Below are 26822 nucleotides of genomic sequence, written 5' to 3' on the forward strand. Positions count from 1 at the left end.
CTTCATCGCCCCCTCTCAGCAGGAAGTAACCAAGAAAAGGACAGTGACCCATCTTCCTACAGCCCTTTAGTGCTAGGAATGATAGAGCCAGGACAGGAGCACCGCCTTTTCCAATAAGCCCACCCGCCATCTGAGAGACCTAGGTTTCATCTTACTGAGGCTACAGGCATTCTCCAGAGGACACGTCAGCAGCCACAAGCCCCCCTTTCCCCTGACCCCTCCCCTCAAAGAGCCCGCCATAAAAAGCCTCTCAGCCCGTAGGAGACGCCTTCTTTGTTCTGCTGGCTAGAACAGGGGAGGGTCCCTCCCAGGTTTAGCAGTAAACCTGCTTGGACTGTGGAGTTTGCATATCCCCTCTTTTCCTTTCCGGGGCTGTAACCCCAGGGCCCTGGGGGAGGGATGTCTGACCTGCCTCCCCCTCATGCTTGGGGGCACTCCGGGCAAGGACACCATTGGGCTGAGGCCTCTCTGGGGTTTCTGGGCGGCACAGCAGCCAGTGGCTTTATCTTCAATCCAGCTGTAGTGAAAAAATTCAGGTAGAACATAGAAAAACCTACAGACTCACAAGGCACGTTTTAAGACGTGTCATATGTTTATTGCAATTCACAGATGGGACAACACTGAGCAAGTGCTCCCTGGTGTCGGGGTCGGTCTGGGCAGGGAGGATCACAGCCTTCCGGAGAGCCACCGCTCCTCGCCGGTGCCAGCACCAATGCAGCCCTGGAGCGCATGCAGATGGCTGTCAGTCGCTTTCTGATGCAAGCAGGCCGAACTCCCCTGGCGACTGACTGTAGGCAGGCAACACCCTTAAGTATTTCCTTTTGTGTACTTCACCGTATGGATTGCACGGTCCCCAGACACACACGCCAATGCCTCAGGCCCTTGCATGCTCCGGAATTCAGTCCAGAGCTGAGCTCTGAGGGAGTGAGGACCCGGCTCCCTCCTGGCTCAGGCCGGGGGAGAGGCACCAAGCATTGCTACAGCTGACCAGCTGTGCCCCCCAACCCCCGAACGGCCCCTCCAGGGGTGGGGGCAGCTCCTCCAGCAGGACTCACTGCACCCCGAGAGCCGGGCTTCCCGGAGAGTGAGGGTGTGAGTTCCCCCAAGCCTCCAGCCCTCCGAGGAAATGCGGGCATGGTAAACGCACTCTCAGAGATTTTACCACCTAAGGCTTGTTTTTAACACTGAAAAGAGAGGTATGAGAATGCTAGTGGACAACTTCTGAATAAAGCCCTTGAGAACAGGCAGGGTACAGAGTGGGACAACCCTCTAGCCCAAGGAGAAAAACTTCACTTGGAGAAAAAAATTCTAAACGTAATGGTACAGCAGAAAGTATGTCCAAACCACCGTCCCTTTTCCAAAGAGCATCAGCGTTCCCTGTGAAAGCTACAGGGAGCAGCTGCCAATCCGGGCGGGCCATGCAGAAGCTGAAATGTCGCATGCCGCCTGTGACGACCCTCAGCCTGGGCCGAATGCTTCACCACGGACAGAGAACAGGTTTCATCCCGACAGCAACCCCATCCTGAGGACTTTCTGGCTGGGCTCAGAGTGCCCCAGGGCTGGCTCTTCGGCCCTGTGAAGTGTCTTATGTAGAGGCAGGAGAAAAGAAAGCTGTCTTTGCCTTGGGGACCATTTCTCTTCCCACAGCACCTCAGGTGGAGCCCCCCAAGCCCGGCGCCTGCTCTTACCCCTCTCCTGAGCAACCTATAGAAGAAGCCTCTTTTTGGGCTAGGAACTGGTTGACACGTTTTCTTTTCCAGAACTAATGCCACATTTTCATCATTTTCACTTTCACTGATGTCCCTGAAGCATTCTGACCCGATCATCTGCATGCACAGAAGGACAGGACAAAAGCTGTGGAAACACGGTGAAGTCAGCCTGCCCGCTCCAACCCGCACAGCACTCTGTGGCCGCTCCAGTCCCGTCCTGTTTCCCCCGCTTCCTGACTTCTCCTTGCAAAATACATGTGGCCTCCTCTTCCTCTCTCTGTGCATGCCCCAGAGAGCTAAACGCCATGGGAAAGCCCTGCATAGACAGTGGGACCCTGGGCTGGCAAGCCCCCAGGGGACTCACCACAGCCGCCTCCTCCTGTCCACGCCTGACCAGGAGCAGCCTCCAGGCATTTTACCCATGAGTGTCTACACACATATGTAAAATAGCTAAAAAGATGTTTTAAAGAGGAAACTTTATTACACACACACACACACACACACACACACCTTCTTTCTCTCGTCATTTCTTAACGATTAATCTGCTATGCTGCAAGGGGCAGTACCTCATTCTGCCAGGGGATGGAGACACAGCCCATAACAAATTGGCTGTAGACGGTATCCGGTGTCCAGGTCAATGCCCTTCACAGCGGAGAACGGCTCGAGGTCCAAGACATCCATCCTTACAGTAAACCACCTGTGGCTGTGCACAGGGAACAGAGGGGCAGACCTGGGATCACCACCACCTGCGTCATGTCCAGCCCTGACTATAGCCGCAGGCCTGTCTGCAAAGTCCCTCCTCTTGGGGACTCAGTTGCAGACCCTGTGGCATGTCTGCTGGGCTCAGGAAGGGGCACAGACCCTGGCGGGGAGTGCACGGGCAGCCAGCTCTGCTGGGACATGCAAAGAAGGGTGGAGTCTCACTGGCCTGACCCTCAGCCTCCATGCCCAAGTGCCCTGCGCAAAGCTCCACTCCTCATTCTGCCGTCCAAGTTCATCTCAGGGTCTCCCCATGGAGGCAGCCCCGCAATGCCAGCCCTGCGTCCTCAGGCACAAGGAGGAAGGCCAGGTGCATCCAGGAGGGGCGAGAGCACAGGCATCTGCAGAGAAGGTATGGCTGAGACAACGCTAGAGACATCCTGCAGTCCTGAGAAAGGTTCCATGGGTCAGCACTTTGCACCCTGGCCAGGTGCCAGTCAGTCAGTCCCCATAAAGTGGGCACATGTCCCTCAGGAGACCGCCCAGAGGAAGGTTGGCGGTGACTGAATCCCAGCCCAAGGCCCAGAATCCTGCACTGCCCACCAGGCAAAACTGCCTAACATGTTACTCTCAGCCCGCATGGTCAGCCAGCCCCCATGCTCTGAGAAACCCCAGAGGCCTCAGAGCCTCTGCCTGGCAGATCTGCCCCACGTTCCTCAATCCTGTGCCCGTGTTGTCTCTCCCTCCACAGACAGGACTGTCTTCCTGCTCTGGACCCCAAGCAGCCCAGTGCTAGTGGAGAGAAGGGGCTCGAGCCCTCCTGAAGTCCCTAGTGCATGCACCACCATGCGTGTCCCTTGCCCACCTAAAGGCAGGCATGCACTCACAGCAGCATGGACCATGCTGTCTCACCCTCCCTGTGGCCCTAATACCTGGAGCTGTGTTGGCAGGTAGTGGACATTCAGTAAATATGCAATGCATGGACTGATTCAAAGGGAGAAGGTACTACTGTTGTGAATGATAAAAATAAACGTAGCACATCCCAAACGAACAACTGAAAATGCTTTAATTGTGTGCCTTCCTCCCGTGATGTCCTAGGCAATGTCTTGCCTTCACATTTCCGTAACTCGCCTGCGGGAGGCTAAGGATAGAGGCCAGACTGTTGTTTTCACTGTTGTATGCTTTTGCCAGCAGGCATGTCCTACCCATGTTCCCACCAAGCACTGACAGGTGCCAGGCTCTGCATGAAGCACTTGGAGATGTGGCCTCATCTAGGTCCATGGCTTGCTCAGGAGGAGGCTCAGGTGACCACCCCAGGACCCTCAGTATGCAGCCAGGACCACGTGAGATGTGCACTGGGAAGTGCGTTCCAGACATGTAACAGTGCGAAGCAGGCATGCCCACAGTGAACAGAAGGGGACACTAGTGAGGGGCATGTGGCGGGGCACGCTGAGGAGGCGGTGAGGTGGTGCTGATGTTTTTAGCAGGGCAGTGACACGGGCTCGGCTCCCCCAACAGATACCAGGCCTTGGAAGCCAGCACGCTGCCAAGGAAGGCCTGTGAGGACAGGTCTCAGGGCTGCCTGGGGGGTCGAGGAGGGGGAACCAGATCCAGGGCACAGCTGAGCAGAAGCCGCTGGCGCTGCCCCGGGTGACTTGTATCTGCTTAGCAAACACGGTTCCCTGGCTCCACTACCTAGGATCCCCTGCTGCTCTTCAGCAGCGTACTTACATCAGGACAGAAAGGGGGATCCAGCGTGCGTGCTTCCAGCCTCTTGAAGTTAATGTCCTTGAACACAGGGTGCCCTCTGACACCCTTTGCTCCGTCGCCCTTGCACCCAGGCGTTGGTCAGGATTCTTGGTGAGTAACTAAAAGGCAGAAATGGAGTCAATTTACGCTCCTAGGATGAAGAAGAAAACTCAGACAGTCTCCAAAGAATAAGGGCGGGGAAGGGCACCCTATTCAAGTTTCAAAGTATCAACCAAAACTCATTAATTCAGATTTCACCCATTTAGAATATCTGATGCTTCAAAAAGGAGTTAAAACTAAAGTTCTGCCTTTGAGCTATCAATAAACAAAGGCTAAGTAATTCCTTAAGTGAAAAACATTTAACCATGAAGAGACTAGGGGAACTTTAAAGAAGTAGAAGATGTTGAGAACTTCAGAGACACCATTTTCACGGTGGTTATTATTCCATCAGATGTAACCTTGAGGGTCGCCAGTAGGGTGAGATAAGGGGACACATGGAGAGTGTTCAGGAATTATGAATTACTAGGAGGAGAAACAACTCCAAGTGCAGTCCAACAAGCGGGGGCTGGAGTGTCACCACATTTATAGACAGGGACTCTTGAGCTCACCATGGGGCCGGGCCCTGGTGACCTCAAAGCTGTGCTCCAGTCACCGCACTGAACCTCCTGCAGAACCAGCTTCTTTTCCCAGTACCTCCTAAGGAATGGCCTTTCTCCATCCTGAAAACGCGCAGGTCCCCATTTCTCTCTTGTGCGGCACCCACCGGATTCTATCAGTAGGTACTCTGATGCTTGGGCCTGCAGGCGGGGAACTCTGTGGGGGCCGCGCTGTTCCCACTTAGCTTTGTATTACTGCAGCCTGTCGAGTGTTCTTTGTGCAGCAAGCACTCAGCCAATATGGGTCAACTGAACAAGCTGTAGTTTGGCCAGAATGACATTAAATTTAAGAGTAGCTGACTATATTCTGTCGGCTCCAAGCAGAGTGAGCAGCTGACTGAAAGGCCAGCCTGACCCATGGCTCCGTGACGGGCCACTCACACACATCACATCACATATGGAAACAAATGGGAAAGGAGGCTGAACAGTGATTCTCTAGCCACTCCACTCACGGAAGTATCGATCCACTTCAGTACCAGGTGTAACTGCTGGTGATTCCTGCGTCCCCCACCTCCCCATGGCCTCCCCTCAAGGACCGAGCCTCCACCCGCTGCCCTCTGCCTGGGTCAGCCCCTAGGCTCTCTGCAAGCAGCAGCCATCTTGCTCCCGGTGCGCCCCCCTTTCTGGCTCTGGCAAGGAGGCAAGACTCCCACACGCAGGGGCTCACACCTTGCTGTGGCCTATGGGCTCTGCCCTCTCCCTGCACCCCCTTTTCTGCACCTTCTCTGTGCCCACTGTGAGTCCCTGGTCTGTCACTCAGCCACTCCTCTGCAGACACCCCAACCCTTCTTACTTGTGCAACCAAACCACAGCACTGGTGGAGGCTAGCACTCCGCTTGCTCTGAGCTTGCGCCACCCACACCAAGTGTTGCAAGGGCACGACACACAACTGGGGCCATGCCCTCCCTTTAAATCTGCGTGTCCCCAGTGCTGTAGGAGTGACTGACCCTCCCTTCAGGGCCTTCCCCTCCAGACAGCCCACCAGGCCTCCTGCCTCCATCCCCCATACTGCCTCCCAACCTGGAGGCTGAGGCCACAGGACCGCCTTGCGAGCTGCTGCACCTTCGCTGCACTAGCCACCACCATCCTTGTCCTGCCACAAGGGCTTTGTCCAGCCCACCTTGTCTCCCGGTAGTGGACGGGCCTCCTCACACGGCACCATCCTAGTCTGACCACTTCTCAGCCGGCTGAGCCCCCACCCCACCTGAATCTCTGCAGAGCCCCGCTGGCCTCCCTCCTTTTGATCTGACCAGCCTCCCCTGCAGCTGTCCCCTGCGAGGCTTCCCAAGGTGGGTGGCTCAGCCCCTCCCTCCCTGCCCCCGGCTCTGCTCCCCATCCTGCTGGCTTCCTCGTCCTGCACCTTCGTTTGGGGTCCTGAGTCTCACCCCCTGCAGCAGAATCACGCCCCTCGGGGGTGGGTGGGATTCTTGTGTTTTACTCACTGCTGGATCCCCCAGGGCCTAGGATGGGGCCTATCCCGTAGGAGACGCTCAAAAAAATCCCCACTGGATGAAAACAAACGTGTGTGCTGGTACCTAAGTGCTGGCTTAAGATGCGTGCGTCACAGGCTCCCCTCCTCACTCAGTGTCTGCGCAGCCGCAGATCAGGGTGAGGCCCGGACCGGAGGGCACACGGGGGCAGAGCGCCCCCCGCCCGACTCGCAGCCCCCGCGGGGCCAGGGGGTCTCCGGCTCCGATCCCGCGCTGGCGGGAAAGAACCTCGCTGCGGCACAGCCCGCAGGGGACGCGTCCCGACCAGGGCGCGCGCGCCTCGGCGCTGCCGCCGCCTCTCCCTCCCGGGGCGTCTTTTGTGAAAGCAAACCAGGCGCTCTTCCCTGCTTCGCTCTGACAGAAAATCACGTCATTTTCCCAGGTGACGCCTGGGACTCCTCCCCTGTCCCGACTCGGCGGAAGCCCCGCGGCATCGATCCTGACGCCCCCGGGAGCCTCTCGGGGTACCCCGCGGCGCCCTGCTGGCTCTCCGCGCCACCGCCTCCCGCCTGCCCTTCTCTTGACTTTTCTGAACGGAGGGCGTCCCCGGATCATCCCGTGTATCAGGAGCCAAGTCCTCACCAACCAGGGCTAAATGTATAGTTTTCATTATTGGTAACTTCAGGAGCTAGGTAACAAATAGAGGAATTTAAATTAATTTTGGTTTTAAATTTTTTTGAATTACAAATAATTCATTATAAGTCGAATTAATGTTTATTATAACATGAATGAGCCTTGGAAACACATTAAGCCCAAGAAGCCAGCCACAAAGGCCACATGGTGTGTGACTGTACTTACAGGCACCAGGCAGCACAGACAAGCCCATGGGGACAGGAGGCCAGGCTGTTGGGGTGCAGCTTCTTTTCTGAGGTGACAACAACGTCCTGAGATTAGATGTGACAGCTGCACGGCTCTGCATAGGCTGAAGCCCACTGGCGGTACACTCAGAGGTGGGCTTACGGCATGTGGACGAAATTTCAATAAAGCTGTTCCTAGTGACAGTTTGTACTATTCTTACAGCAGGGACTCAATTGCCAGAGCAACGATCACGGGGACAGTGTGCTCTAGAGAAGACCCCCACCTCACCAGGACGGTTCTCACGCAGCTGTGCAGGGCCACGCCCGTGAAGGCATTGGTCATCTACTCCCAGCATAGATAAATCCCCTAACAGAGGTGACAGCAGAAACAGTGGGACTCTGTCAAGGTCCCCAGGGCTGCTTGTGGCACAGGCCTGGGCCGGGCTGGCTCTGCTGGGCTGTGAGCTGTGAGGGTGGCTCCTCCGGAGCTGACCCAAGGCTCGGGCAGAGTAGGGCGCCCGGTGGGCCTGCCCCAGTTCTGTGCTCCTGGGCTGTGACCACTATAGGCCTCACGCCGTGTCTGTCAGAGAGCTCAGCCCTATGGGGTGTTTGCACTCTGATTCCTCTGTGTTCTGGGGGCTCAGGATCTAGACAGCAGGCACAGGCATGGAGGGAGGGGCCTTGACACACCCACGTAGCCAACTGACTGTTCCAACTCCTCCTCCAACGGCCCCCACTTCTGTGACCTCCACGGCTAAACCAGTATCTGAAATCCAGATATGTCCTGTGTGTGTCCAAATACATCACACAAATCACAGGGGAGCAGGCTCACACTTGTCAACAGTACAAAATGGGAAAAACATCTAAAAACCATGGTTGGAGAGAACAGCAGTTCATACTGGGAAACATTTCAATCTAAAGTTACACTGAATCCACATTTCGTGAAATACTATACAGCACATTAGCTCCATTAACAGCAGGACGTAAGTGTTAGGTCTGGCTACCGCGTAGGAAGCCCATCAACAATGGATGACCACTTGATCAGACAGAAGTGCTCTATTTATTATTTTATTTCCTGTAACTACCAGATACATAAATAAAACTATACCGAATACTACATCAGCTATAAAAGAGCAAGCAAATAAACTCTTTCAGAATGCAAGCAGGGATAAATACAGGGACAGCAACACAGGAAAAACATGGAGTTTTTCACCGAAGAACAAATGGTAATAGAGTCAGGGAAATAATAAATAAAAGTAAGGAATCTCACTTACAAATATATATCCTGTATTAATGACTTAACATAGGAATATTTAAAGTTATTAATTCTTTATGAAAATAACAAATTATAAAAAACATTCTTTTGAGAGCCTGGAATGATAACCCAGCCCCGAAGGCAGACATCCTGTCACCTTATTCCCCAGTGTCCCAGCTTCTAAAGTGCCTGCATAGAGGTGCTCAATACATTTGAAATGAATCAACCAATATGTATTTGCTGAGCATTAAAAATATGCAACATGCCCTTGAAGGTACTGAAATCGTTTTAAAAGTCTCCATTAAGCTTTAGACAGGAAAACTGCCCTTTGACCCGGCCTATAACTGTGCGATCGTTGCCTGCCCCCCTGGGGAAGTGGGAACACAGCAGGGGTCAGGGCAGAGTCTGGACCATGCAGCGGGTCTGAGTCCTGGCTCTGCCGTTTCCTGGCATCTCTGTCTCATTAGAGAGCTGCCCTCAACGATGTGCCTATGCATTCTGTTCAGTAGAGTTCTGGAATTGCAAAATCTCAAGTATCCTTATTTTTCTTTTCAAGAGTGATTTTTTTAAACCGAGAAGTCACAAGTAAAACTACTGACAAACTTAAAAAACTCAAAGTTTAGGGTCACAGTCTGAGGTGGGGAAACAGGTGCCCTCATGCACAGGTCAAACCAGCAGGGCACCCTCAAGAGGGACTTGGCAACCTCTCCTTAGGCTACACTCCCACTTCCAGGGACCATCCCAACGGAGCACTAGAAAGACCCAAAATGTCATGGACCCAACACTATGTGTTGCACCACTAACTGAAACAGCAGATGGCAGCTACAGCCCGCCTTCCTAGTGGGGCTGGGCACATCCGGTCAGCTCATCTGCAGGCAGCCCAATTTAGTGTTGGAGAGTGATCTCTGTTACACACTGGAAAGCAAAGTGCAAGGCGTGGGGGAGGGTGGGAGGATGGGGATTAAGGATCATTATGATTAGCACACATAATATAGGGGGGTCACAGGGAAGGCAGTACAGCACAGAGAAGACAAGTAGTGACTCTACAGCATCTTACTACCCTGATGGACAGTGACTTGCAATGGGGTGTGTGTGGGGGGTGACTTGATAATATGGGTGAATGTAGTAACCACAATGTTGCTCATGTGAAACCTTCAAAAGATTGTGTATCAATGCATATTATTGATATACACTCTTATGAAGGTTTCACATGAAAAAACAATGTGATTACTATTACTACATTTGCCCATATTATCCAGTCCCCACCTATACCCCAATGCAGTCACTGTCCATTAGTGTACTAAGATGCCACAGATTAACTAATTATTTGCCTTCTCTGTGCTACACTGTTTTCCCTGTGATCTCCCACACCATGTGTACTAAACATAATACCCCCCAATCCCCTTCTCCCTCCCTCCACACCCGCCCTCCCCCACCCCTCCCCTTTGGTAACCACTAGTTCATTCTTGGAGTCTGAGTCTGCTGCTACTTTGTTCCTTCAGTTTTTTTTTTTAATTTTGGTATCATTAATCCACAGTTACATGAAGAACATTATGTTTACTAGGCTCCCCCCTTCACCAAGTCCCCCCACCTACCCCTTCAGTCACTGTCCATCAGAGTAGTAAGATGCTGTAAAATCACTACTTGTCTTCTCTGTGTTGCAGAGCCCGCCCCGTACCCCCCCCACACATTATACATGCTAATCGTAATGCCCCCTCTTTTTCCCGCCCTTATCCCTCCCTTCCCACCCATCCTCCCCAGTCCCTTTCCCTTTGGTAATTGTTAGTCCATTTGTGGATCTGTGATTCCACTGCTGTTTTGTTCCTTCAGTTTTTCTTTGTTCTTATACTCCACATATGAGTGAAATAATTTGGTACTTGTCTTTCTCTGCCTGGCTTATTTCACTGAGCATAATGTCCTCCAGCTCCATCCATGTTGTTGCAAATGGTAGGATCTGTTTCTTTCTTATGGCCAAATAGTATTCCATTGTATATATGTACCACCTCTTCTTTAGCCATTCATCTACAGATGGACACTTAGGTTGCTTCCATATCTTGGCTATTGTAAAAAGTGCTGCAATAAACACAGGGGTGCATATGTCTTTTTGAATCTGAGAGGTTGTTTTCTTTGGGTAAATTCCAAGGAGTCGGATTCCCAGGTCAAATGGTATTTCTATTTTTAGTTTTTTGAGGAACCTCCATATTGCTTACCACAATGGTTGAACTAGTTTACATTCCCACCAGCAGTGTAGGAGGGTTCCCCTTTCTCCACAACCTCGCCAACATTTGTTGTTGTTTGTCTTTTGGATGTTGGCCATCCTAACTGGTGTGAGGTGATAATCTCACTGTGGTTTTAATTTGCACTTCTATGATGATTAGCGATGTGGAGCATCTTTTCATGTGCCTGTTGGACATCTGAATTTCTTCTTTGGAGAACTGTCTCTTCATATCCTCTGCCCATTTGTTAATCAGGTTATTTGCTTTTGGGGTGTTGAGGCGTGTAAGTTCTTTATATATTTTGGATGTTAACCCCTTGTCAGATATGTCATTTACAAATATATTCTTCCATACTGTAGGATGCCTTTTTGTTCTGTTGATGGTGTCCTTTGCCATCCAGAAACATTTTAGCTTGATGCAGCCCCATGAGTTTATTTTTGCTTTTGTTTCCCTTGCTCGAGGAGATGCATTCAGGAAGAAGTTGCTAATGCTTATATATTCAGGAGATTTTTGCCTGTTGTCTTCTAAGAGTTGTATGGTTTCATGACTTACATTCAGGTCTCTGATCTATTTTGAGTTTACTTTTGTGTATGGGGTTAAACAATAATCCAGTTTCATTCTCTTGCATGTAGCTGTCTAGTTTTGCCAACACCAGCTGTTAAAGAGGCTGTCATTTCCCCATTGTATGTCCATGGTTCCTTTATCATATATGAATTGACCATATATGGTTGGGTTTATATCAGGGCTCTCTAGTCTGTTCCATTGGTCTATGGATCTGTTCTGTGCCAGCACCAAATTGTCTTGATTACTGTGGATTTGTAGTAGAGCTTGAAGTTGGGGAGCATTATCCCCCCAGCTTTATTCTTCCTTCTGAGGATTGCTTTGGCTATTCCAGGTCTTTTGTGGTTCCATATGAATTTTTTAACAATTTGCTCTAGTTCGTTGAAGAATGCTGTAGGTATTTTGATAGGAATTGCATTGAATCTATAGATTGCTTTAGGCAGGATGGCCATTTTGACAATATTAATTCTTCCTATCCATGAGCACGGGATGTATTTCCATTTATTGGCATCTTCTTTATCTCATGAATGTCTTGTTGTTGTCAGAGTATAAGTCTTTCACTTCCTTGGTTAGGTTTATTCCTAACTATTTTATTCTTTTTGATGCAATTGTGAATTGAATTGTTTCCTGATTTCTCTTTCTGCTAGTTCATCGTTAGTGTATAGGAATGCAATAGATTGCTGTGTATTAATTTTGTATCCCGCAACTTTGCTGAATTCAGATATTAGATCTAGTAGTTTTGGAGGGGATTTTTTTAGGGTTTTCTATGTACAAATTATGTCATCTACAAACAGGGACAGTTTGATTTCTTCCTTGCCCATCTGGATGCCTTTTATTTCTTTGTTTTGTCTGATTGCCATGGCTAGGACCTCCAGTACTATGTTGAATAAAAGTGGGGAGAGTGGGCATCCTTGTCTTGTTCCCAATCTTAGAGGAAAAACTTTCAGCTTCTTGCTGTTAAGTATGATGTTGGCTGTGAGTTTGTCACATGTGGCCTTTATTATGTTGAGGTACTTGCCCTCTACACCCATTTTGTTGAGAGTTTTTATCATGAATGGATGTTGAATTTTGTCAAGTACTTTTTCAGCATCTATGGAGATGATCATGTGGTTTTTGTCCTTCTTTTTGTTGATGTAGTGGATGTTGATGGATTTTCAAATGTACCATCCTTGCATCCCTGGGATGAATCCTGTTTGATCATGATGGATGATCTTTTTGATGTATTTTTTAATTTGGTTTGCTAATATTTTGTTGCATATTTTTGCATCTATGTTCATCAGGGATATTGATCTGTAATTTTCTTTTTCTGTGGTGTCTTTGTCTGGTTTTGGTATTAGAGTGATGCTGACTTCATAGAATGAATTTGGAAGTATTCCCTCTTCTTGTACTCTTTGGAAAACTTTTAAGGAGGATGGGTATTAGGTCTTCACTAAATGTTTGGACTTCCTTACAATTATATGTATTTTATTTTACTTAGATTAAGAACCCCTATTCTAGAGGTTAACAGGAATGGTGTGTTACTATATATGTCACACTAAAATTTGATTTTTTTCACACAACTTGCTTCATTTGGGCACAGGTTATTTACTCTGCCCCGGTCAGGCTCCCTGCTCTCATTTCCCACCCCCAGCCTTACCCAAGACATTACCCAATCTTATTCCATGTCCCAGAAAGCTCTTCCTCAGCAAAGTCAGATCCCTCACTTCCTCAGGTCTTTATTCTTGACCATCCAATCTAAACTCTCATGTCATCCCTATGCCTAACCCTTAGTATCTTCCTTTCCTGCTTTATTTCTTCTCAGCACCTAACACTATCTACCATACAATCTACTTAACATGTCTTGCTGAGGACCTGTCTCCGCACTAGATTATAAAATCCTTGAAGAAGTTTTGTCTGTGTTACATACAGCTGTATCCCTGCCAGCCAGATGTGCACCTAGCACAATAAAGGAACTCAAAAAATATTTGTTGAATGAGAGAATGAATGAATTACTATATAGGAATCTACTTATAAACAGTCTATCCATTTCCTATTGATGGGCATTTAATCTTTCTAGTTTCCACCATTACAAATAATGTTACCACAAATATTCTTATAAATGCCTCTTTTGCCACCATTTCTGCAGGGCATAGGCCTAGAAGTAGAGTTCTGGAGTCTTGGATATGTGATTTTTCTGTTTAAATGGATACTATTCAGTTGTTCTCTAAAATGACTATAATTTACCATAACTGCTTAAAACATAGCATTTTTACTGGGTGTAATTCTCTTGATAGAAACCGCTGGACAGTTACTTTTCACACGTAACATAAGCTTTAAGAGTCAAAAAGAAAACACATTCTCTTCCTTCAGAGTTTAGAACTTAGTTGGTCAAAAGAAGAGAAACCTACCACTAGACACAGTAGCCCACGCACTCACCTCTCACATACCACCTGGGTAAGAACCCCTTCCTCCAGAGAAGGTCCCATGACTCGGTGTGAGAAGTGTCACAGGATAAGGGAGAAAGGAGTCCTCTTCACAGGTGTCTTAGATCCAGCTGCTGTAACAAAGTATCATTGACCAGCTTAAGCAAAAAACACTTATTTCTCAGAGTTCTGGAGGCTGGGGATTGTCCCAGCAGATTCAGTGACTGGCAAGGGCCCTCCTCCTGGTTTGTAGATAGCTGTCTTCTCATTATGTCCTTACATGACCCTCCTCAGTGCATGCACTTAGAGAGAGAACACAAGTCTCTCCCTCCTTTTATGAAGGCATTAATTCCATAAGGCCCCATCCTTATGACCTTAGAAATCCAGCCCTAATCACCTTCCAAAGGCCCCACCTCCAAACACCATCATGTAGGGAATCAGATTCCATCCACAGCGGCGGTTTGGGGCACACACGCTGTGGAGCCTAGCAGCCATCCTGCCTTCATTCAGCTGTCCTCGGTTCCAAAAGTCTCCCCAGACACATTCCAGAAAAGCTGAGCTCCAATTTTCAGACAAGACAGGCTGGGTGGCACTGTTTATACCCTGTCAAGACAGGCAGGAAACCAGACAAGAAGTGGGAGAGCACCCACATTTAATCACAGGGCCACAGCCAATATCAATGGTGGTTGGCATGGCCCAGGCTATTTAAAGGAGGCCCACCCACAGATCTTAAAATCTAAGTAGGAAAACAAGATGTACAATCTACTAGGGCTGCACACTGACTCCCGAAAAGTGGACAGTGAAGTGGAGCCATAGCATTTGAAGGCCCAAAGCTGTGAAAGTTCCCCTCTATGGGCTGCCTCCATCTGTTTTAAAGGTACCTGTTATGGACTGAATTTGTACCTCCCCAAAAAGACATGTTAGAATCCCAACCCTCCAGTTAACACTCTAACCCCTAGAATGTGACCTTATTCGAAGAAAGGGTCTTTAAATAGGCAATCAAGTTAAAATGAGGTCATTCAGGTGGGCCCTAATCCAACATGACAAGTGTCTTTATGAAAAAGGGACATCTGGACGCATAGACGTGCACCAGGGAGCAAGCCGCATCCAGATGAAAACAGAGATCGAGGCGAGACATTGACAAACCCAGCAAAACCAGTGCCTGCCTGCAAAGTCCCAGAAGCTGAAGGAGATGCCAGGAACAGACTTTCCCTCGCAGCCCCGGAAGGAACCTGTCCTACCATCATGTGATCTTGGATTTCTGGCCTCCAGAAATGCGAGAGAGTAAGTTATGTGGCTTAAGCCTCTTAGTTCATGGTACTTTGCTACTGCAGCCCTAGAAAACAAATACAGTGCTGTGTTCATCCTTTCTTCTTCCTTTCAAGTTTCTTGTCCTTGCATTTTGGGCTAATTCCGCTTCTGATAAAGGCATACCCAGAGTGCCCAGCTCTGCATTCTTATTCATTCATTAATTCATCAAACATTTATTAAGTACCTACTATACCCATGCCTTACGCAAAACAACCTCAGAGAGGCATATAAATGGCTCAGTGAATCCCCAACAGTCCTACGGGAAAGAAAGCTGTCCAATAGCTGGCTAGTAAGTGCTAAAAAGATTTGAAGGCCTGTACAAAGTATTCTGTTTTGAGGTAGAACCTATCAAAGCATAAAGTGTAATGCAACTACTAATTTGTAGCTTGCAATTAATTTGCATAGCAATTTATCATATATGTACCGGAGACTTGAATACTAAACTAGTCTTCACAGCCATAACTTTTGCATATGTAGTACAAAGTCTTCAGACTTATTCCAGTGTTTTTCTGTATCTCAGAATAAAGCCAAAATTATGTTCACTGTCACCATTTTTCTTCAAGCTAACTATTACCTAATTTTGGTCATTACGTAAGATGTGGCACAAGAATATTATTTTAAGAGTGTTGGTTGTACAATTGTTGCCCTACAAACTAGGATTAGATCACTAAAACCAATATTTGGTTCACTGAGGAAGCAAAAAAAAGATTAGAGCCATAATAAATATAGTAAATATACAAAATAAAAAATACATTATAAGAAAGCCAAAACAAACTGATTGCTAACAGCCTGGCTGCTACAGATCAAATTAGTAACCCAGTGATGGTAACATCATTATGTGAGAATGAGTTAACCCTTTCATTGTCAGAAAAATAATTTTGCTATTATACAAATTACTCCAACTGTTTAACTGATAAGAAATACAGGGAAAAAGAAATATTCATAATCCTTTCTAGAAAACTTGATCTCATATGCTGTTGAAATTTCTAAGAATAAAAATTTAAGTCTACTCTCTAAATTCACTCATGTGTTATATTTGAAATATGAACTAATGGAACCATTATGATTACAATTTCTCTTTTCTGCTTTTATGTTACTAGGATATTCATAATGATGGATGCACAAGGCAAAATGAAAAACTGGAAAGCTCTTCATACACAACCTCAACTACCTACCATTTCTGTGAGGTAAACAATTATTAAAACTAACTACAAACCAGAAAAATGAAGCTGTGAAGCATCTAGTGTCCTTCAGGTAACTGAGTGAAACTCCCAGAAAACAATGGCCATTGGAGACTGGCTAAAACTTCTGGACTAACTATTTGCTCCTCCCCAAAGGTATCAGAGTTCATCACTAATCTTTTAAGCAAACAAAAGATTCCTTTGAACTAATTTAATTTTGAAAATGCTTCTGCAATTTCAACTATTGTAGAAAGCAATATGGAGGTTTCCTCAAAAAACTAAAAATAGAAATACCATTTGACCCAGGAATTCCACTCCTAGGAATTTACCCTAAGAATGCAGGAGCTCAGTTTGAAAGAAACATATGCACCCCTATGTTTATTGCAGCACTATTTACAATAGCCAAGACATGGAAGCAACCTAAGTGTCCATCAGTAGATGAATGGATAAACAAGAGGTCGTACATATACACAATGGAATATTATCCAGTCATAAGAAGAAAACAAATCTTACCATTTGCAACAACATGAATGGAGCTGGAGGGTATTATGCTCAGTGAAATAAACCAGACAGACAAAGACAAATACCAAATGACTTCACTAATTTGTGGAGTATAAAAACAAAGCAAAACTAAAGGAACAAAACAGCAGCAGACTCCCAGACTCCCAGAAGGGACTAGTGGTTACCAAAGGGGAGAGGTGTGGGAGGGTGCATGGGGAGGGAGAAGGGGATTGAGGGGCACTATAATTCTCAGTCACAATACAGGCAGGTCATGGGGAAGGCAGTACAGCCGACTCTGTAGAAATCTTACTACTCTGATGGACAGTGAGTGCAATGCGGGGGGGGGGGGGTGCTTGATAATATGGGTGAATGTAGTGACCACAATGTTGATCATGTGAAATCTTCATATGAGTGTATATCAATGATACCTTAATTAAAAAAATATATATATATATAGATGGAGCACAAGACTGCTTGTTGCTTTTGCTTCAAATCATTTCCACTTAGGCCCAAATTCAGTATAATTAGCCAATATTGCAGCTTTCCCCAATCTTTCTTGCTCATGTTCAGTTGGCATTATTATAGTCAGCAGTAACTATAGTTTTGGGAAGCTTTGTATTACATACACATCATATAGGTATATACCTTCTCAGACAATAAAGGCATCTGAAAAGGCATAATATGATTAGAGGAGAGGACCTGAAGCCCCACTGCTTGGGTTTACCTGGACCCTACCATTCATGAGCTGTATGACCTGGGGCAACGTAACTTCTTTGGGCCTCTGTTGGCTTGTAATCTGCAAAACGAACTGTTAAAACTACACTCTCAGAGGGCTATCAGGATTAAATGAAGTACTACATAAAAACACTTAAAACACTGTTTTGTATATTTGAATACTCAAACATTAGCTATTATGATCATGTAAGACTATTAAGCCAAGAGAAAAAAGGAGAAAAAAACAAATGAACAAAATAAAAAACACAGGTAGGAAAATACATACCCAAAAAATCCCATTAAATGTAATAGGGACTAAAATGAAATACTACAAGAATGAGATTATTAGACTGAATAAATTATCAAAATAGAGCTATATGCTGTCTACAAGAGACACTTGAAACATTCAAAAAATACACTGAAAAGCTAGAAAAAAGGCACAGATTAGTAAAAAGAAAGCAAACATACTAACACATGTCAGATGGAAATACAATTTAAGGCAAATGGATTGGTAGAGACAGAGATGTAATAATAACAGTAATAATAATAAATAATCCACCAAGATACCAAAATTATTAATTTGTAAGCACTTAACACTGCCTTGAAATAAACAAAAATTGATCAAATTAGGAAAAGTAAATTTGAAAATTCCACAGTCTTAGTTGGAGATTTCATCAAGCCTTTATCATAAGAAATTGATAGATTAAGCAAAGGGCAGTAAAAATAGAGGCTACATAGATAATAAAGTTAGTAAGCCTGACCTAATAGATAATTGTACAGGGTCTTTCCAGTAAATAGAAAACATATATTCTTAAGAGACTGCAAAGTATATTTCAACAAATATTAAAACACTGATATCATTAAGACCATGTCCTATGACCATATATAATTAAATTACCAACAATAAAAAAGGACATTTTAAAAGGTACCATATGTTAGGAATTTTTTTAAAAATCACACTAAAATAATTAAGGCTTAAAAAAGAAATCATAATGAAAATTATTAAATATAATTTTGGAATGAAAAAGCTACATTTAAAAAACATATAGCCTGCTACAAAAGCACTATGTAAAGGTTAATTTACTCTTAACTTACTATAAAACAAGCAAGTTTAAAAAGGAATGGGTTAGACAGGAGATTAAAGATGGTGGTGTGAGAGGTGAGACAGAGTCCTTCTCACAAAACCATGTATAATAGGAAAATATAGTTAATACAACTAATCCTAAATGAGCAACAGGAAAGAAGGCTGGGCCAGACTGCATACACCTGGAGAAAAGAACAGACCTCACAGAACAGGGTAACGTACCAAACCATGATGTGGCGGGACCCAAGCCCCTCCCCCACCCCAGCTCACCAGCAGGAGGAAGAGAAATGCAGTGGGGAGGGAGCAGAGGCCTGGGACTGCTGAACACCCAGCCCAGAAGATGTGCTCTGGGAGCACAAACCTACATTGCATGATGGTGATTAGTGGGGTTGGAAAGCTAAGACAGGCAGAATACCTGGAGAGACTGGGATTCCAGCCGCTTGTGGAAAACAGGGATCCACACCTGGTTGCTCTGGGACAAAAGAAAGGCGGGCAGTCTGAGACTTCCTAACAGCGAGAGGGCTGCTAACGGGGTAAGGGTTGCACAGAGCTTATTGATCAGCAGAAAGGACAGGTGGACAAAACTGTCCAGGCTCACTCTGCCCTGAAGGTTGGGAACTTTCAAGAGCTTCAGGCTCTCCATCCCACTGGCTACCTGTGCAGCTCCAAGGACCCCCACCATGATATACAGCCTGCTGCGCCTTCCTCCAAGCCAGTCCGCACCTGGCATGCAAACCAGCAGCCCCTGCCCTGGCGTCAGGACAGCCAAAGGGAAGCCCATGCCTACGGTGGCTACAAACACAAACCATAGAGGCTGACACCTGGGCGATCAGCCCACTGACTCTGACAGCGAAGACAGGCACAGCAGCTGGGAAGCAGGAGACAGCTCTTTCCTCCCCCCAGGCACCAGTACCGCTCCCCTGTGACATCTGCCATTGCTCCAGGGACTGAGCAGCTCCAGAGAGTAGAGCTTCGGGGTACGAGAGGGTGCCACCTACAAATATGAAACGTCAAAGGAACCTGGTTCAAACCAAAATCCCACAAACACCAGAAAAAGGGTCAAGTGAAATTGAACTCACCAATCTTCCTGAAAGAGATTTCAAAATAAAAATCAAAAGCATCTCATGGAGGTATATAAAAGTATTTAAGAACTCAGTAACAAATTCAGGACAGAGATACAATCATTACAGAATACAATGGAGGATTTTAAAAGCAGATTAGATATGGTGGAGGAGACAATAAATGAAATAGAAATTAGAGAAGAGAAATACAAAGAAGCTGAGGAACAGAGAGAAAAAAGATCTCTAGGAATGGAAGAATATTGAGAGAACTGTGTGACCAATCCAAATGGAACAATATTTGTATTATAGGGATACAAGGAATAGAGAGAGAGAAAGGGATAGAAAGTGTCTTTGAGGAGGTAATTGCTGAGAACCTCCTCAATCTGGAGAAGGAGATAGTCTCTCAGGCCATGGAGGTGCACAGACCTCCCAACACAAGGAACCCAAGGAAGACATCACCAAGACATATAATAATTAAAATGGCAAATATCAAGGATAAGGAAAGACTATTAAAAGCAGCCAGAGAGATAAAAAAGATCACATACATAGGAAAACCCATCAGGCTATCATCAGATTTCTCAGCAGAAACCATACAGGTCAGAAGAGAGTGGCATGATGTATTTAATGCAATGAAGAAGAAGGGCCTCAAACCAAGTATACTCTACCCAGGAAGGTTATCATTTAAATTTGATGGAGGGATTAAACAATTTCCAGATAAGCAAAAGCTGAGAGAATTTACATCCCACAAACCATTTCTACAGTGTTGTACTTTGGAGGGACTGCTATGGACGGAAGTCTTCCTAAGGCTAAATACCTGTCATCAGAGGTAATAAAGCCACAGTAAAGAAAGTAGAACAATTAATTACTAAGCAAATGCAAAATTAAATCAATTTCCCCCAAAGTCAGTCAAGGGATAGACAAAGAATACGGAATATGACATCTAATATATAAAGAATGAATGAGTAAGAAAAAGGAGGAGAAAGAAAAAAAAGAACCTTTAGATGGTGTTTGTAATAGCATATTAAATGAGTTAAGTTAGACTCTGAGATAGTAAGGAAGTTACCTTTGAACCTTTGGTAACCACCAATCTAAAGTCTGCAATGACAGTAAGTACCTACCTATAGATAATCATCCTAAATGTAAATGGACTGAATGCAGCAATCGAAAGACACAGAGTCACTGAATGGCTAAAAAAACAAAACCCATCTATATGCTGCCTACAAGAGACTCACTTCAAACCCAAAAACATACACACACTGAAAGTGAAGGGATGGAGAAAGATATTTCATGCAAATAATAGGGAGAAAAAAGCAGCAGTTGCACTTCTTATATCAGACAAAATAGACTTCAATACAAAGAAAGTTACAAGAGACAAAGAAGGACATTACATAATGATAAAGGGTCAGACCAACAAGAGGATATAACCATTATAAATACCTATGTACCCAACAAAGGAGCACCTACATATGTGAAACAAATACTACCAGAATTAAAAGGGGAAATAGAATGCAATGCATTAATTCTAGGAGACTTCAACACACCACTCACTCCAAAGGACGGATCCATCAGACAGAAAATAAGTAAGGACACAGAGGCACTGAACAACACACTAGAACAGATGGACCTAACAGATATCCACAGAACTCTATACCAAAGAGCAGCAGGATACATATTCTTCTCAAGTGCAAATGGAACATTTTCAAGAATAGATCATACACTAGGCCACAAAAAAGAGTCTCAGTAAATTATAAAAGATTAAAATTATGCTATCCAACTTCTCAGATCACAAAGATATGAAACTAGAAATAAATTATGCAAAGAAAATGAAAAATCTCACAAACATATGGAGGCTCCACAACATGCTCCTAAATAACCAACGGATCACTGACCAAATAAAAACAGAGATCAAGCAATATATGGAGACAAATGACAACAATAATTCAACACCGCAAAATCTGTGCGACACAGCGAAGGCCATGCTAAGTGTGAAGTATACTGCAAGTCAGGCGTACCTCAGGAAAGAAGAACAATCCCATATGAACAGTCTAAACTCACAATTAGCAAAACTAGAAAATGAAGAACAAATGAGGCCCAAAGTCAGTATAAGGAGGGACATAATAAAGATTAGAGCAGAATAAATAAAATCGGGAAGAATAAAACAATTGGAAGAATTAATGAAAGCAAGAGCTGGTTCTTTGAGAAAATAAACAAAATAAATAAAAGCACAGTCAGACGTATTAAGAAAAAAAGAGAGTCTACACACATAAACAGAATCAGAAATGAGAAAGGAAAAATAATGATGGAAACCACAGAAATACAAATTATTAGAGAATACTATGAAAATCTATATGCTAACAAACTGGATAACCTAGAAGAAATGGACAACATTCTAGAAAAATACAACCTTCCAAGACTGACCAAGGAAGAAACAGAAAATCTAAACAGACCAATTACCAGCAATGAAATTGAATCAGTAATCAAAAAACTACCCCAAAACAAAACTCATGGACCAGACGGATTCACCGCTGAAATTTACCAGACATTTAGAGAAGACAGAATACCGATTCTCCTTAGTTTCCCAAAAAATAGAAGAGGAATACTTCCAAACGCATTCTCTGAGGCCAGCATCACCCTAATACCAAAACCAGGCAAAGACACCACAAAAAAAGAAAATTACAGAGCAATATCCCTGATGAACATAGATGCAAAAATACTCGACAAAATATTAGCAAACCACATTCAAAAATACATCCAGAGGATCATACACCATGATCAAGTGGATTCATCCCAGGGATGCAAGGATGGTACAACATTTGAAAATCCATCAACATCATCCACCACATCAACAAAAAGGACAAAAACCACATGATCATCTCCACAGATGCTGAAAAAGCATTCGACAAAATTCAACATTCATTCATGATAAAAACTCTCAACAAAATGGGTATAGAGGGCAAGTACCTCAACATAATAAAGGCCATATATGGCAAACCCACAGCCAACATCATACTGAACAGCGAGAAGCTGAAAGCTTTTCATCTAAGATTGGGAATAAGCAGGGATGCCCACTCTCCCCACTTTTATTCAACACAGTACGGGAGGTCATGGCCACGGCAATCAGACAAAACAAAAAAATAAAAGGCAACCAGATTGGGAAAGAAGAAGTCAAAGTGTCACTATTTGCAGATGAGATGATACTGTACATAAAAAACCCTTAAGAGTCTACTCCAAAACTAGTAGATCTAATATCTGAATGCAGCAAAGCTGCAGAATACAAAATTAATACACAGAAATTTGCAGCATTCCTATACACTAACAATGCACTAGCAGAGATAGGAATCAGGAAAACAATTCCATTCACAGTTGCATCAAAAAGAATAAAATACTTAGGAATAAACCTAACCAAGGAAGTGAAAGACCTACACCTTGAAAACTACAAGACACTCTTAAGAGAAATTAAAGAGGTCACTAACAAATGGAAACTCATCCCATGCTCTTGGCTAGGAAGAATTAATATCGTCAAAATGGCCATCCTGCCCAAAGCAACATACAGATTCGATGCAATCCCTATCAAATTACCAACAGCATTCTTCAACGAACTGGAACCAATAGTTCTAAAATTCATATGGAACCACCAAAGACCCCGAATAGCCAAAGGAATCCTGACAAGGAAGAATAAAGTGGGGGGGATCTCGCTCCCCAACTTGAAGCTCTACTACAAAGCCACAGTAATCAAGACAATTTGGTACTGGCACAAGAACAGACCCACAGACCAATGTAACAGACTAGAGAGCCCTGATACAAACCCAAGCATATATGGTCAATTAATATATGATAAAGGAGCCATGGTATACAATGGGGAAATGACAGCCTCTTTAACAGATGGTGCTGGCAAAACTGGACAGCTACATGTAAAAGAATGAAATTGGATCACTGTCTAACCCCATACAGAAAGGGAAACTCAAAATGGATCAAAGACCTGAATGTAAGTCATGAAACCGTAAAACTCTTAGAAAAAAACATAGGCAAAAATCTCCTGGACATAAACATGAGCAACTTCTTCATGAACATATTTCCCCAGACTAGGGAAACAAAAGCAAAAATGAACAAGTGGGACTATATCAAGCTGAAAAGCTTCTGTACAGCAAAGGACACCATCAATAGAACAAAGAGGCATCGTACACTATGGGAGATTATATTCATAAATGACAGATCCAATAAAGGGTTGACATCCAAAATATATAAAGAGCTCATGCACCTCAACAAACAAAAAGCAAATAATCCAATTAAAAAATGGGCAGAGGATCTGAACAGACAGTTCTCCAAAGAAGAAATTCAGATGGCCAACAGACACATGAAAAGATGCTCCACATCGCTTGTCATCAGAGAAATGCAAATTAAAACCACAATGAGATATCACCTCACACCAGTTAGGATGGCCACCACCCAAAAGACAAACAACAACAAATGTTTGTGAGGATGTGGAGAAAGGGGAACCCTCCTACACTGCTGGTGGGAATGTAAATTAGTTCAACAATTGGGGAAAGCAGTATGGAGGTTTCTCAAAAAACTAAAAATGGAAATACCATTTGACCCAGGAATTCCATTCCCAGGAATCTACCCTAAGAATGTAGGAGCCCAGTTTGAGAAAGACACATGCACCCCTATGTTTATCACAGCACTATTTACAATAGCCAAGAAATGGAAACACCTAAGTGTCCATCAGTAGATGAATATATAAAGAAGATGTGGTACATATACACAATGGACTATTATTCAGCCATAAGAAGAAAACAAATCCTACCATTTGCAACAACATGGATCTGGAGCTAGAGGGTATTATGCTCAGTGAAATAACCCAGGCAGAGAAAGACAAGTATGAAATGATTTCACTCATATGTGGAGTATAAGAACAAAGAAAAAACTGAAGGAACAAAACAGCAGCAGAATCACAGAACCCAAGAATGGACTAACAGTTACCAAAGGGAAAGGGACTGGGGAGGATGGGTGGGGAGGAACAGACAAGGGGGAAAAGGGGGCATTATGATTAGCACACATAAAGTGGTGGTGGTTGGGGCACGGGGAAAGCAGTACAACACAGAGAAGTCAAGTAGTGATTCTATAGCATCTTACTACGCTGTTGGACAGTGACTGTAATGGGGTATGTGGGGGGGACTTGATAATGAGGGGTGTCTAGTAAACACAATGTTGATCATGTAATTGTACATTAAGGATACCAAAATTAAAACAAAACAAAAAAAAGCAGGCAGAGAGAGAAAAAAGATCACATATGAAGGAAAACCCATCAGGCTATCATACTTCTCAACAGCAACCTTACCGGCCAGCAGGGAGTGGCATGACATATTTAATGCAACAAAACAGAAGGGCCTCCCACCAAGAATGCTCTACCTGGAAAGGTTATCATTTAAGTTTGAAGAAGGGAGTAAACAATTTCCAGATAAGCAAAAGTTGAGAGAATTTACCTCCCACAAACCAACTCTACAATGTATTTTGGGGGGACTACTATAGATGGAAATGTTCCTAAGGCTAAACAGCTGTCACAGTAAAGAAAGCATACCAATTAATTACTAAGCAAATGCAAACTTAAATCAACTACCCCCAAAGTCAGTCAAGGGTTAGACAAAGCATACAGAATATGATACGTAATATATAAAGAATGGAGGAGGAACAAAAAACAAAAAAACCTTTACATTATGTTTGTAATAGTGTACTGAGTTAAGTTAGATTTTTAGATAGTAAATAAGTTACCCTTTAATCTTTGGTAACCATGAAATCTAAAGCCTGTAATGGCAATAAGTACATACCTATCAATAATCACCCTAAATGATCATTTTATATTTCCTTAAAATGTGTGTGACATAGTGACACACAAACTACTTTTTCAATGCACATTATCTACCAACATCCTGAAAGGGGAGGAAAGGTGGTAACAAATATTCTGTTTGTGACCAAAAAGAGAAAGACTGATTTTATTTTAAATAAATGTAGGAAATGACTTGAGTCTCTAATATTAAGCCAACATTGCAATTCCCAGGGCCCACAGAGAACTGTTGTGCTATATCTACTCATTTGAAAACTCACTTTTGTAATAGAGAAGCCAGAGAAACTGAACAAGGAGCTGGTCATGAACAGAGGTACGTCCGAGAAGACACTCCCTGGAAATACTCTTTAAACTTCTAAAGCAAATAAAAAAATAGAGTTTCCAACTTGGGAAAACCTAAGGTCTCTATTTTCAACTCTTAATGTAAGAAATACTTTATAGAAGTTCACTGCTCACATCCAGATCCTCCCATTTAAACTCTTAAACTCAGAACTATTTCTCTGCACCCTCACTGTCACTGCTACTCCAGAAATTCCCACCCAACTTTTCTGACTCAGGGTCTCCAAGGTGTTGAGAAACTATTTACTTTCTAATCAAGATCTTTCCTCTTAAAGGCACATAGGACACAAATGGGAAGGAAGGAAATCTCAAAGAGGAAACAAAAAACGAAAGATCTGAAATAGCTGCGTTCCAAATTTCTCTCAAACAACACTATTCGCTATTCCAATCACACGATGAATTTACCGATGCTTCTAAACAGCATCCCATGTCACCAGGAGGAACCACTTGGCAATCTGCGCCCAGGACCAAACCGTGAAGCCTTGGGAGACTGGGTATAAAATACTCCTTCCAGACTATCTCAAATATGCAGCGCTGGCCAGTGTGGCACCAGAGGCACAAACACCAAGCAGCTGCTCCATCCCTGACTCCAAAGGAGCCAGAGGGGTGCAGAACTAGGGGTATGTAGCTCCGCCACCGGCTCTGTGATCGCTCGAGAGGCGAGAGGGAGACAAGACGGAGGCACGAGGTCCCAGGTATAGGACTCCACCCCAGGGGTCTCCGAGCAGAAGGGCTGTGCCAACTGCCGCTTCTACATTGACATTAAGGGTGAACTCTTACCAATTTGTTTAATCTGTCACCACGTGGTGCTAAAACCCACTCTACACACCGCAAGGCCTCAGGACCAAGAAGCTATGCTAAATGGTGTAAAACACTAACGGAAGGGTCTCGCCCAAGGTAGTTTACTGGATGCTCTGCTTTGTCCTTTAAAGACCAGAAAGGCTAGGTTCTTGCTTGCGGACTTCGCCCCTCCCGGGACAGGTCTCTCCTCGCCTGGTCCTGAAGCAACACGGTGACCCGAAGCTGCGGGTGAGCAAGGACGACTGGGCACCAGGCTCAGCCTAACAAGCGCAGAGCGCAGGCTACCTCCACCTGGGTCCCGAGCTGCGGAAAGGGGTGCAGGAAGGGGACCGGGCAGCCTACGTTTTAGGGAGGCCCGGCTGGCCCGCCACTCCCGACGCCCGCTGAGCACACGCCTTGGCGCGCTTTCATCAACAGCTCGCTGGCCGCTTGGTTCTCCAGCTCAACGGCCCGC

General features: G+C 44.8%; 1 long non-coding RNA gene across 3 annotated transcripts; it reads right to left on the reverse strand.

Moving 5' to 3' along the window:
* Positions 1–569: 569 nt before the first annotated feature.
* Positions 570–26729, reverse strand: LOC118930252 (uncharacterized). 3 transcript variants are annotated; one of them, XR_008997651.1, is made up of 3 exons: positions 26711–26729; positions 4140–4276; positions 570–1826 (listed from the first exon to the last, which is right to left on the reverse strand). It is a non-coding gene; the product is annotated as an uncharacterized LOC118930252 (long non-coding RNA). The 3 variants fall into 3 exon arrangements; XR_008997650.1 differs by lacking the exon at positions 26711–26729 and adding an exon at positions 6349–6600; XR_005031972.2 differs by lacking the exon at positions 26711–26729 and having other exon boundaries at positions 4140–6165.
* Between the last annotated feature and the right edge of the window lie 93 nt (positions 26730–26822).

The sequence above is a fragment of the Manis pentadactyla genome, chromosome 5 (assembly GCF_030020395.1).
Source record: "Manis pentadactyla isolate mManPen7 chromosome 5, mManPen7.hap1, whole genome shotgun sequence".
Taxonomy (NCBI): domain Eukaryota; kingdom Metazoa; phylum Chordata; class Mammalia; order Pholidota; family Manidae; genus Manis; species Manis pentadactyla.